At 40.8% G+C, this 13,235-nt stretch overlaps 1 protein-coding gene across 6 annotated transcripts in view; it reads right to left on the bottom strand.

The window, feature by feature from the left end:
• nbeab (neurobeachin b) overlaps positions 1 to 13,235 on the bottom strand; it is a 279,564-nt gene that overhangs the window by 68,401 nt on the left and 197,928 nt on the right. The gene's annotated exons all lie outside the window — the stretch shown is intronic.

Here is a 13,235-nt window from a genome sequence, read left to right as displayed (position 1 = left end):
TTATTATATTGTTCTACTTATTTGCTGTTAGGTTAATACTTAGAAAATTTGTATATTAATGTAAACAATAAAAAAAATCACTGATTGTATGCTTTCTTTTAGATGTAATGGTCCAAACTCAGCCTTGTAGACATTTATTGCATCCTGTAGGTAAATACACAGAACAGGCTCAGGTCCAGGATGACCCAGCATGCTCTTCTTCCATTCTGGCTGTTAGGGATTGTATCAATAACTCAATGCCTACTGATGTTTTCACCTAACGGTATTTATTTAGAATGCAGGTAAGATTTAACTATATTTGTTAGCAAAGCAGACTGATCTTGGGAATTTCACTGCAGCACTGATGTCCACCTCTCTGTACACATTAGAGAGAATTACCACTTTACAGCTAAACACATTTAATAAAGATATAGGCTACGCATTGCAGACAATAAAAACAAAGTTGTAAGCATTAGAATTATAATGACATTAAAGAACACTTGGAGGAATGTTCTTTATTTTTGACTAGAATCTCAAATCTTTAAATTAAAATGTAACTGCTTTTTATCCATTTTCAGCCATTAAGACACCCAATATAAAATAAGACTACTTATAAAATTATTTATAATTATATGTATGTATATAGATAGAGATCTTAATAAAATATATTCTTTGAATGGTGTTTTAATGAGCTGTATCATTTTTTTAAACATTTTTTTACAGAAATAAGCAAGCAGCATTCCTTGTGTGTGTGTGTGTGTGTGTGTGCGCGCGCGCGTGCCTGCTCGCTTGTCCCTCCATCGGCCGTGACGGGTGTGTGTGAGTGACTACAGACAAATGCATGAGAGAGTTAGCAGCCATGAAACAGCTTGATGAACTACTCTCCCCACGTGTTTTAAAAATGCTAATCTGCTATGCTAAATAATGATTTCTCTATAGAACTACAAAGTCCGACTGGGGGAGGAGAGTACAGGTCTGCACTATGGAGGGGGGGCGGAGTTTACAGCTCCTCCTCCAGTTTAAAGAGACAGTACCCCAAAACGGCTCGTTCTCAAGACTCTCCTCAGAACAGGGGTAGATGAGGGTCTGTAGAGCAACAATAATGAGGAAATCAGACCAAAGAACTGCAGTTCCACTGTTTTTAGACCCCCAACTGAAGGATTTAGATGTAAAAAGGAATAACTTAAAAGCATGTTATGTCTCCTTTAAAATACTTAAAGGCAATGTTGGTAACGTTTTCTTACAAATGTGCCTCTCCAACAGAGCAGCAGCTCACTTCTAGTTCCTGCACCGGAGCTTTATGTCCCCAGAGTACAACTTACAAAGCATCCATTCCTACTAGAGACCAATGCAAATGTACGATTACAATTAATCTTTCAAAAATTGGGGAAAAAGGGAAAACCAAGGAGGAATTTAGCAAAATTTTTATTATTTGACTTGTTGGTTGGTTACATAAACAAACTCATTTGTTCTAAGGCAATACAATTAATTCACCATCATTTGGAATTGTTAGAAATCCAAAATTAAAGAGGGGATATGAACCATAGCATATGTGTGTTTTAACACAAAGTACGCTCCCATTTGCCCCAAATCAATTTGAAAGTCAAACAACAGAGACTGCCTCAGTGTTTGTGTGCATTCCTCTGCCTGGAACACAGAGAAATAATAGTCTTAAACCAGACATTATAAAGACAGAATACCAGAGAGGCTTACTGCATTAGTTTCATGAAACATTTAGGCAAAAGTTCCAAAGGCTGAGGATGATGAAAGAAGTTAAGCCTGAAAATGGGCTTCTGAGATCCAGAGGCCTTTATTATACAGAAGTCACATCAAATTAATACTGAGGGCCATTTGCAGTCTTTCTTCTCTTGAGCTTTTCAGAACGGATTAAGCTATGAAAACTCAGAAAATACTAAAGCACCTATTAGGCATTATGCTCACCCTTTTCTTCTTTTCCTCTTTGAAAATCATTGAACATACGTCACTTCACATTCACCATGATGCACAAGTTCTCTTTAAGCTTGAAAGAGTGGCAGTTTATGAAATATGTCGTGCAAAATGTATTTTTCCACTTGCTAAAAAGAAATCCAGCCGGAAAGTGAAAATATTGACTCACATTTAATTTCTGTAAAGTTTCAACTCTTTTTTTCTGTTTCTGTTGTGATATCTTAAAGTGGTGGCTTGCTGACACATCAGTAAAGGTCCCCTATTGGCAGGGTTGTATTTCCTCTCTCAATGCCTCTTCAAAGAAAAGATGCAGGGGGTGCATGCGCTGCATTTATGGCTCCTAACAGGATTCAAGAGCGCCAAAATGATGGCACTTGAGAACCAGGTCGTGTGGAGTTAAATGGCTGTCGGATGCTCAAAGCAGAGCACCATGTGAACAAACATAGAGGCTTCTCAAGTCTGGAGCCTTTCTAGCTCGTGTTTGTGTACATTCAAGAGCTTTCCAGACATGAGATGATTGTTACCACCTGAGAAACTAATGAGGACTATTTCTGATTATTTAGGAAGCTGGTCATCTGACCCCCCCGAGCCTTTGAAATGACTCACCAGGGCAGAAGACCCCTCAACCCCTTTAGGAGATTCAACCTTGTCCTTTTGTCAATTCTAACTCTTAAAGAGCCCAAACTGCAGCGTGAAGCCCCCATGCACAACCCATACTAAACCCTTAATTGGATTGAGAGCTACCAATAAAATAACAAAACAACAACCAAAAAACTATTTTTCTTTCACTAAGATTTTCCTTTCAAACATTCCTTCCAGTAGTTTGCCTCCCCAACAATAACACTTATGTCACTGAATAGCTTTTTTTAAACACACCCACATTTTTCAAAGATGGGACTGCGGGCAAACCCTTTCTCACCTTTTCATTTGGGGGGGAAAGCACTATTTGATTTTCACAGGGTGCTTGTGACAGGCCGGAACAAAGCGCAACACTGCCCATTGTCCAGCCTTTCACTGTCGTAATGGTCTTAAAGTGGCTACAAGCAGGGCTCTATTCAGTGGTGACCAGGCTGCTCCGTTCTCTTCTTTTCGAAGACAAACCGAGCTCCAGGCGGGAACTCGGAGCTCAGAGGACGAGTGGATGAAGGATTGAGTTCACTCATGACCAAGGGCCTATAGACTGTTAGTGGCTATAGAAGTCCCCAGCACATTTACACTCATTATAGAGAATAAATAGTTCCATAGCAACAACATTAATCAAGTTAATTATAAAAAACAGCATAATGACAATAATTACAATAATACCTCATTAAGAAAAAGAATAAGAGACAAGGGAGAATAAATAGCAGACAGGTGTACAACACACCACAATTATGGAACCTGAAATTAGTTCAATGCCTCGAGGCAAACAGGAGAGAAGGGGAAGTGTGTGCGCGTGTGTGTGTGTGTATGGGGGGGGGGTTTCAGAGCTGGAAGTGAGACTGATAGAGGCTCCCTGGCAAAAAAGGAATTGAAATGAGCAAACAAAAATGTCTTAAATGTGTAAATTAGAGAGAGAAATAAGAGGGAAAAGCAGCTTTTCCCTGCAGACTGGAGCCTTAGATGAGAAGAGAGCAGCGAAACGTGATCAAGGGAAGCCATGGAGCGGTGCGGCAGGCGTCAAGATGAGCACTCAGCCAGCGAGTGGCAGCTTCTCCTTTTCCAGTCAATCATTCATTACAGAGCCAAGTGCTGCGGAGGAGTGCCTCCTCTTTTTGACCTATCATATTACAGCCTCTGTAAACTCCTAATCCTCCCTTCGTTAGACGGTGTCAACAGCCGACATGCTCTCGCTCTGCTACCGAAACTCCCCGCTCAGATGCATCCAAAGCCCTGCCAAGACCGCAGAACTGACACTAATAAAATCATTTGAAATTTAACAAGGTAGAACGGTACAACTTCATCTGTTTTTACTCGACTTTCATCTACCCTTTTGGCATGTTTTTCTTCATCATTAGAAAAATACTCCCCCCAGAACTTCCCTTCATTAAAATTCACATTCGGTCCTGGGCCAGTTCACCGGAGCTACCACTAAGAAACCTCTGACTCTCACTCCTCCATCTTTTACTGACTGGCGTGTGTGTTTTCTGTGCCTTCAGGCTGTTCATGAGTAGGTGAAAGCCTGGAGGCAGGAACCTGCACATCAGCACTTCTTCGCCCGTCATGACTCTTTCATGGGGACCCCGTCTCCTGAGTTTCCCTAATAGAGCCCAGCGAGATGACAACTATAATGAGTCCAACAGATGAAAGCCCAGCAGGACAAAGCAACATTGAGATAAATCTACACACACACAAACACACACACACACACACAAGGGCAGCAATCTGGGACTCACTGTGTGAATGTTATTTAGGAAAACAAAAGAATCGGATCCAGACTGAAAGACCAGATGAAGCGACTGTGTTTTGGCAGAACTTCAAAAAGGAGTTTTGGAGGTGCTCAAAATGATATTTTTAACCCAAACAGAAAACAACCAAGCTCATCACATCAAAAATATTTCACATAAGAGCACAGATTTTTTTCTATCAAAAAGTTAAAATAAATCAGATCTGATGCATTTTAGCAGGATCTGATTTTAAGCTGACAGATACCAGACAGTCGATTCTCAAAGAAATGACAGCTTTGATTCAGGTTTGCGCAGAGTTTAGCTGAATGGGACACCATCACCACAAAAGTCATTTGAATAACTGAAGTAGTTTATATTTGTTAATCTATTAATGGAATTTTCAGAGCATATAAAGCTCTGAAAATGTCCTAATTTAATGTGGATATTTATGCTAATTAGCATGATAAAGTTTGTCACACCTACCACATAACACGTTTTAAAGGATGCAAATAACCAAATGAAATAAGCAATTGCCATCCTGCCCCATACACCCCACGTTTTTAGGTGCAGATGATGGAAATGAGGTAGATTTGACTGTGACATGCTCCCCCGTCTGTGGCTTTGCTAGTAACAGGCTAATATTCAGCAAGGCTCACCACCACCAGAACTAATGAAAGTAGACAAAATGTCTCTGCTGCCATCTCTGTCTAGCATCCGCTCAGGGCGAGCCTTCCTCTTCCCTCCTCTCCGTTTCGTCATACCCCGCTTTTCCCCCTCGCTTTTGAAGGGGAGGATGAGAGTAGCGTAAAATGGTGGCGAGTAAATGTTGCTTCCATGTGGCAGCAGTGGTGGGGGCGGTGATAGGCCAGGGTGAGCCCGGTGCTATCAGCTGTGCACGGCTGTTGCTTTGAACATGCTGGACGGCTGCCATGGGTGGATCAGGGCAGAACAGATGAGACACGAGTGGTTACAAACAAAAGCCACAACATATTTAAGAAAAATAAAAAACACCCACAAATTCCTGCAGAAAACTGCTGACCGTCAGATACACAAAGTAAATTCTGCCTTTAAAGCAACACTAAAGAGTTTTTAACACTTTCAGCCATAAACCTTAGCAATTTCACATTAGACAGCATTCTGCAGCCTGTTAACTGCACTGAAGAGTTTTTTGGTTCTGGTAAGATCATTAGTGGAAGACTATCTGCTTTACTGCATTAGCTGTTTATTGTGCCGGTAGCTAATATAAAGACTAGCAGTTAGCTTTTTCAGTTTGAAGAGGAAAATGAAGGACTGATTGTGACCTATCTTTGTTTCTACTGGATTTAAAAGTTACAATCATTTTTGTCCCACCGTGCAGATCTTTTTGCTTCATGGCCAGTGTTGGCTCATGTTAGCATTAGCTTGTTGTTGGCGCTAACTACAGCTGGCTGTGGCTTTTTTTTTTTTTCAATAGTTGTGAGTCCACATTCAACCAGTTGGACGAAGTCTTGGGAAACTTATTTAGCGTGGCTTTAAAGTAACACTAAATTGTGTAGCCCCCGGAAATGGTCTGTTTTATATAATAATATAAATATATTATAATATAAATGAAATGCTTTCATTAATCTGTGCTTGAATGACTGAAGTTTGAAATGAATGTTATGTTATTTTACATTGATTTATATATGGATCAGCAATGTTTGATCGGACAAGGCCATCACCATGTACACTCACACAAGGTTCATCAAGGACAAAGTAAAGTTAAGTTAAACGCATGACACAGATCTTACCAACAAATCAGAATCTCTGTATCTGAAAGAAGGCATGTGTTTCTGAGAATCTTGGTAATATCCCTTAACATGGCACGCTCTGATTTGTTAAGAAATTAATATGAGAATATAAAAACAGAATAGTCTGGTGATTCAGCAGTTCGAGTTCCAGCTCTCATCAGTGTGCTCCAGCTCTACAGAGTTCTAGAGGAAGCTACGGAAACGGCCGTCTGTACCGAAGTCTCTTTAACTAAGAAGCAGCCTCTGACACGCCGTCAAGGTTGTTGCAAAGCTGACACGGCAAACGGTTCCTGCAGTACAAAGCTGAGTTTCTTCCGACTCCTTAAGAGTCTAGAAGCAAATGGTTGCATCCAACCTGTGTGCCTGGCGACATCTCTGGACTGGAGAAGTCAGCGCTGTGGTCAATCTATTGGACCTGGGCGCTCAGAGGTCATCTGACCTCGATGACCTCCGGATCTGTGAAGAGGGTCTCCGAGAAGAGTGAGGTAGAACACAGTGTGATTGCGTCTGATGCTTTTTGATAAGAATCAACTTCATAGCTTAATGCAAACCAAATTCTTTTACACCCAGAACTCAGCTTTCCTAGATATGGAGGTTCTGATAACATCACATTCACACATAGGCACCATATACCACGTCTCCTCCATCTAGATTCATCCATCACAGTAAATATTAGTTAACATGTCACGTTTTAATTGTTTGGAAAATAAATGCTTACTTTTACAAACCTGACTCTTTCTTGAATCAAAACAAAGTGTTTACAATCCCTGAATAAAACAAAGAATCTAGAACCTTATGATTAAACATACAAAGACCACGCAGGTTGATATTCTATATTTATATAGAGTATCGCAGCTTATTGGTCATAAGTAGAGGTAATAAAGTCAGGTCCATAAATATTGGGAGATCGACACAATGCTAACATTTTTGGCTCTGTACACCACCACAATGGATATCAAATGAAACAAACAAGATGTGCTTTAACTGCAGACTGTCAGCTTTTATTTGAGGTATTTACATCCAAATCAGGTGAACGGTGGGAATTACAACAGTTTGCATATGTGCCTCCCACTTGTTAAGGGACCAAAAGTAATGGGACAATTGACTTCTCAGCTGTTCCCTGGCCAGGTGTGTGTTATTCCCTCATTATCCCATTACAATGAGCAGATAAAATGTCCAGAGTTCATTTCAAGAGTGCTATTTGCATTTGGAATCTGTTGCTGTCAGCTGTCAAGATGAGATCCAAAGAGCTGTCACTATCAGTGAAGCAAGCCATCATTAGGCTGAAAAAACAAAAGAAACCTGTCAGAGAGATAGCCAAAACATTAGGTGTGGCCAAAACAACCGTTTGGAACATTCTCAAAAAGAAGGATCGCACCGGTGATCGAGTTCCAGCTCTCATCAGTGTGTTCCAGCTCTACAGAGTTCTAGAGGAAGCTACGGAAACGGCCGTCTGTAGCGAAGTCTCTTTAACTAAGAAGCAGCCGAACAGCAACACCAAAAGACCCGGAAGACCACGGAAAACAACTGTGGTGGAAGACCAAAGAATCATTTCCCTGGTGAAGAACACACCCTTCACAACAGTTGGCCAGATCAAGAACACTCTCCAGGATGTAGGTGTGTCTGTGTCAAAGTCAACAATCAAGAGAAGACTCCACCAGTGTGAATAAAGAGGGTTCACTACAAGATGTAAACCATTGGTGAGCCCCAAAAACAGGAAGGCAAGATTAGAGTTTGCCAAACAACATCTAAAAAAGCCTTCACAGTTCTGGAACAACATCCTATGGACAAATGAGACCAAGATCAACTTGTACCATAGTGATGGGAAGAGAAGAGTATGGAGATGGAAAGGAACTGCTCATGATCCTAAGCATACCACCTCATCAGTGAAGCATGGTGCTGGAAGTGTCATGGCGTGGGCATGTATGGCTGCCAGTGGAACTGGTTCTCTTGTATTTATTGACAATGTGACTGCTGGTAAAAGCAGCACGATGAATTCTGAAGTGTTTCGGGCAATTTTATCTGCTCATATTCAGCCAAATGCCTCAGAACTTATTGGACGGTGCTTCACAGTAAAGATGGACAATGACCCAAAGCATACTGCTAAAGCAATCAAAGACTTTTTGAAGGGAAAGAAGTGGACTGTTTTGCAATGGCCAAGTCAGTCACCTGACCTGAATCCGATTGAGCATGTATTTCACTTGCTGAAGACAAAACTGAAGGGAAAATGCCCCAGGAACAAGCAGGAACTGAAGACTATTGCAGTAGAGGCCTGGCAGAGCATCACCAGGGATGAAACCCAACATCTGGTGATGTCTATGTGTTCCAGACTTCAGGCTGTAATTGCTGCAAAGAATTTGCAACCAAGTATTGAAATGTATAGGGGTGATCCATGGTTCTTATTCTGTCCCATTACTTTTGGTCCCTTAACAAGTGGGAGGCACATATGCAAACTGTTGTAATTCCTACACCGTTCACCTGATTTGGATGTAAATACCCTCAAATAAAAGCTGACAGTCTGCAGTTAAAGCACATCTTGTTCATTTCATTTGATATCCATTGTGGTGGTGTACAGAGCCAAAAATGTTAGCATTGTGTCGATGTCCCAATATTTATGGACCTGACTGTATATATTGAGCTCTTAAAGCACTCAGTTTACCAAATCCTACAATTGTTTTTTTTTTTTTACTTTAAGGTAGAGCTTAAACACTGATCTCAATGACTGTTGGGTTGAAACTTAACCAGTTTTATATTTGACACCCCTTTGCTGCCCTATGCTGACCAGATACTGCACAGTTTTGTAGAGCGGGTAGGTTCTCTGGGGGGCAATCTTATACCTGGCCATTAACTATTTTCTGTGCAGTCAGCTTTTTCAGTTTGCTGATCAATAAAAAACACAAGAAAAATAAGAAGCTTTTCAGTTGGCATCATGGCAGAGCCTTGAATTAAAAGTAAGAAGCTGGTTTTATAAAACAATGCCACCAATTTGCTGCAACGCAGCATCAGGTAGTCTTAGGTCATGTGTAAGTGGTCAGATGGACAATTACTGCAAAATTACTACCACACAAGGTGGAAAGAATGCCACAAAATTTGCGCATCCTCATGCTGGTACGGCGCATTTATAAGAAACACTGTTGCAGAAAAATTACGCAGATTTGCTGACACGGTGTGTTTTGTAAAAAGGGCTAGAGAGTATAGAGCTCCGGACCCCACGTGACTCTCAGTTAGTAGACGCCATATTGGCAGGTAAAAGAAGCTAAACAAACACGGATCTTAACCATGACCGTGAACGGGATCAGCTTGGATTTTACTTCGTCTGAGTTTACTTCACACTTTAAAACTGAAGAAATCGTTTTATATAGTCAGAAATTAAATAGACTAAACATCTCCGACCCTTACCGTGCCCCTGGGATACTTTTTAAAAACGCCAGAAGCTGTCGGAGCGGACTTCTTACCAGACCTGGCCGGGGAACCCCTTGGGATTTACCCGGAGAAGCTGGCTCAGGCGGCTGGGGAGAGGGAAGTCTGGGCCTCTCGACGCTACTGCCCCCGCAACCCGACTCCAAATAAGCGGATGAAAATGGATGGATAAATAACAGATTTACACGTAAGTAGTTTAAATAGAGTGCTGTGCTGTTTGAATGTATAAACTGAACACCAAGAGAAATCACTAGTTTGATTTTTTTCCGTGAATAAAATAAATATTACAGGCAGGAGCGTCTCAGGATCTGTCTGAGATCGGTCTCGGTGAGACAGATAATAGCAATCCAAAGTGCTTTTTATGTGTGATCTGACAATTGATCAACCATTGCTTAAAAATTAAATACAGCTTAGCCGGTTAATTGCTGTGATCATAAAACACGTTAACGCAGCACGCAGAAATCACGAGGCAACGTTTTACGTGATGTTTACTTGTTGCTATGAGTAATAAGACAGAAAAAGCCACGCCAAAATAAGTTTAGGAAGCCCACTAAGAATTGTAATAAAATCATTTAAAATAAACACCACACACAGTTGAGGAAACATTGGTTTAAGTACCTGATATGAAGTGATCGCTGCATAAGCGAAAACCTTTACTCTCGGGATCCCACAGCTTCATTTCAGCCCGGTCACTAGAGCGTTTTATTACAATGATCCAACGTTTGCGGCGCTCCAGATCTTGGGGAATCCTGTAGATGGATCATTCCTTATGTCGTCCGTGTCTGTTCTGCATCCTGGGGCACAACAGGAATCTACCATATTTCCTGTCTGATTGAGTTTTCTGACAATAACAAATAGTCCAGCTGCCGGCTTCTACCTGCCAATATGGTGCCGTTTCGATTTGAACTGTTGCATGCCGGGAGTAGTGACGTCAACTCCCGGAGCTCTATTGTATTTGGAGGAGAAGCAAAGAGCTAAAACCGGAGTAAACATTGGCATGGCCAACACTAGTTTGAGGAAGCTGAAAAAGGCAATGAAATCACTGATGGTGACCTAGTTTTGTTGCTACTGTACTTGTAATTAATAATATTGTTTGTCCAACAGTGTGGATCTTTCTGATTTGTGGCTTATTTAGTAAGTCTTTGCTCATGTTAGTGTTACCTCGTTGCTAGCGGTAGCTAACGCAGGCCGCTGCAGGGCTGTATACGGTAGTTGTAATTACATTTTCAACTAGTAAGATGGAAGAACACGAAACTGCTCTGTGTTACTTTAATGGAGACTAGTTGATGTCTAGCTATAATTATTTATAATGTTTTATGTTGTTCTTATATTTGGATGGTACCTAATAACATTTAAAAAATCAAAGTCATTTCTAAAAAGCTAGTACACACATTGCCTTTATCCAACAATTACGATGATTAAGGGCATAAATCACATTGTGAAACAAGACAGACTCCTCAGATTCATTAATGGAAATGATCTGTCAATATGCTGGAGTCAATTCACACGTGTCAGCTGGGCTCAGCTCACAATGGGCCAGCCAACTTATGAACTCCCTGCACCACTCCAGAGAGTCCATAAAACAACTGGCAACGCCGCTGGGGAGCACCCCGAGACACCGCCCTCTTGCAAAGACCACCAGATGACACAGATGGGGCAAAGCCAAACAAAGACGAGACTCCCTTTGTACGAAGAGGGACCCCTTTCAAAAGCCATTCATGCAACAAATTGGGCAAAGCTGGCCATGCAGCTCTTCGAGTTTGCTCTTTTATTAGCGTGTCCTTACGTCACAGTAAGTGAAATCAGATTTATGGCTCTCTGTTGCAAAGGTGGTTCGAAATCAAACAGACTTTTATGGAAAGCAACAAAAAAAGCTTCTGAAGTGCCCCTCACAATGCATTACAATAACTATACCCTGGTCTTCTAGATTTGACAGATTTTTGGAGCATCAGCGTTTCCCCCCTCCCAACATTAAATTTGTTTTTTCATATCCTCTTGCTGAATTTAAAAATACAAAAAAAAAAAAAAAATCCAGCTCCTTCTAGTGATTAACTACTATAGAGAGAAGTGCTGGTGCTTTAAACAGCACCAAGCTTCAATATTTTCAAAGGCAGCACATCCATTAAAGAGGTTTACTTCCATGTAGGTCATTAAATATGTGCAGACAAGCTTTTGCTTGTTAGGCCGTTTGCATTTTCTTTTCTTCTTCCCCTCTCAGCTGCACACTGGTGCTGCTGCAGCAATCTGCATAGAGAGACATTTGTCATCATTAGCCTTGCTCTGACAGTTGGCACCCTGCACCTCAGATCTCCAAGACTGGCAATTATGAACCCTTCATCCCTTATTTAGGCAGCATCACCTAATTTTAACACAGGCATTTTCAACAGTATTTTATTAGCAAGAGTCACAAACAAACACAATTCCTTCATTTGTTGCCTTAGCCAAGTTATATTTCTATAACAGCATGAAGAGGACTGTGCAGGAAATCTGAGATTAAAATATCAGGAACAAGTGCTGCAGGGAGCTCAGATGAGCATCATGGGGTCAGTAGGCAGATGATTATAGCACCCACATCTTACAAGAATGAAGATTCATTGCATTGTGTCTGCTGCATTGTTGCTTTAAACGATGAACGTTGTTAAATAATGGCAAAAATGAACTAAAAAGATAAAAACAGATAAAGAAATAAAACGGTTACCAAAGCTGGGTGTATCTTTCAAATTATCTTTCTAGTTTTATGGATTAAAAAAGTTAGAAAGGAATAAAATATGTCAAAAAACAAGATGCTAAACAGTGGGAAGCACACCAGTGCCCTGCAAACTAAACAAGCTGTTCTGGGAGGGAATTCTGCTTGTGGGATAAATCCAGACATTTTCTGGATTGTTACTTTGACAAACAAAACTGAATTGTGTTGATGCTAAATTCATGCAAATACATTCATGTAATTTATCACAGAGGCTGACAAGCGTACCATATTGCAGAGGGGAGGGGGTGAAGGGCCAAATGAAAATGAGACAATCAAATTTCATAATTTGTACTTTTTTTAAATTTCTCTCTCTATAAAACGGTGTCTAAAGTCAAAACGTGTAAAACGGCCCCCATGTCCCTGCTGCGTGATCCAGCTTCACGACTTATCCAAATGAGGTTGCTGAAACTCGGCGGAGAAGAAAATAAATGAATGAACATAAACCCGAAGGGGGTCCACAGTGAGGCTCCAGGCCCCCCAAATTAGCTGGCCTCCTACAGAGATGCCATATTGCGCGGAATAATAATGTTCCATTAATAAAAATCTCAGCGACAATTTCATTTGAAGGCAAACAAAATTACAGGATATGTGTCAAAGTGAGTGGTTATCCCAGGAGTGTGTTTTTTCACACACACTGAGGGCCACTGATGTCACATTTCTAAAGTGTCACTCTTTTAAATCTGATTTATACAGACATGTGCCATCTGATTATTCCCACTCGGACTAATCTGCACACTCCAACCCCACAAATTTGATGGGTAAAAGGCACATGGCTGACTTTATTTGTCATTGTGTAATAGGATTAACAAAATGATGAAATTTCTTTCAGGATTACACCACCATGACACTCGAATTTTAATTATCATCTGTAATTATGGGATTGCTGACCAAAGATAACTTGATCCAGATTAAGAATGCGTTGGCTTCACAACATGTCAGATCTTCTTTTAAAAAGAAAATTGAAAATTAACTCAAATTAAAAGATACATGTGGAAAAAAAGAACCAGG

This window comes from Nothobranchius furzeri, chromosome 13 (assembly GCF_043380555.1).
Source record: "Nothobranchius furzeri strain GRZ-AD chromosome 13, NfurGRZ-RIMD1, whole genome shotgun sequence".
Classification (NCBI taxonomy): domain Eukaryota; kingdom Metazoa; phylum Chordata; class Actinopteri; order Cyprinodontiformes; family Nothobranchiidae; genus Nothobranchius; species Nothobranchius furzeri.
This window is presented reverse-complemented; position numbering and strand designations above follow the sequence as displayed.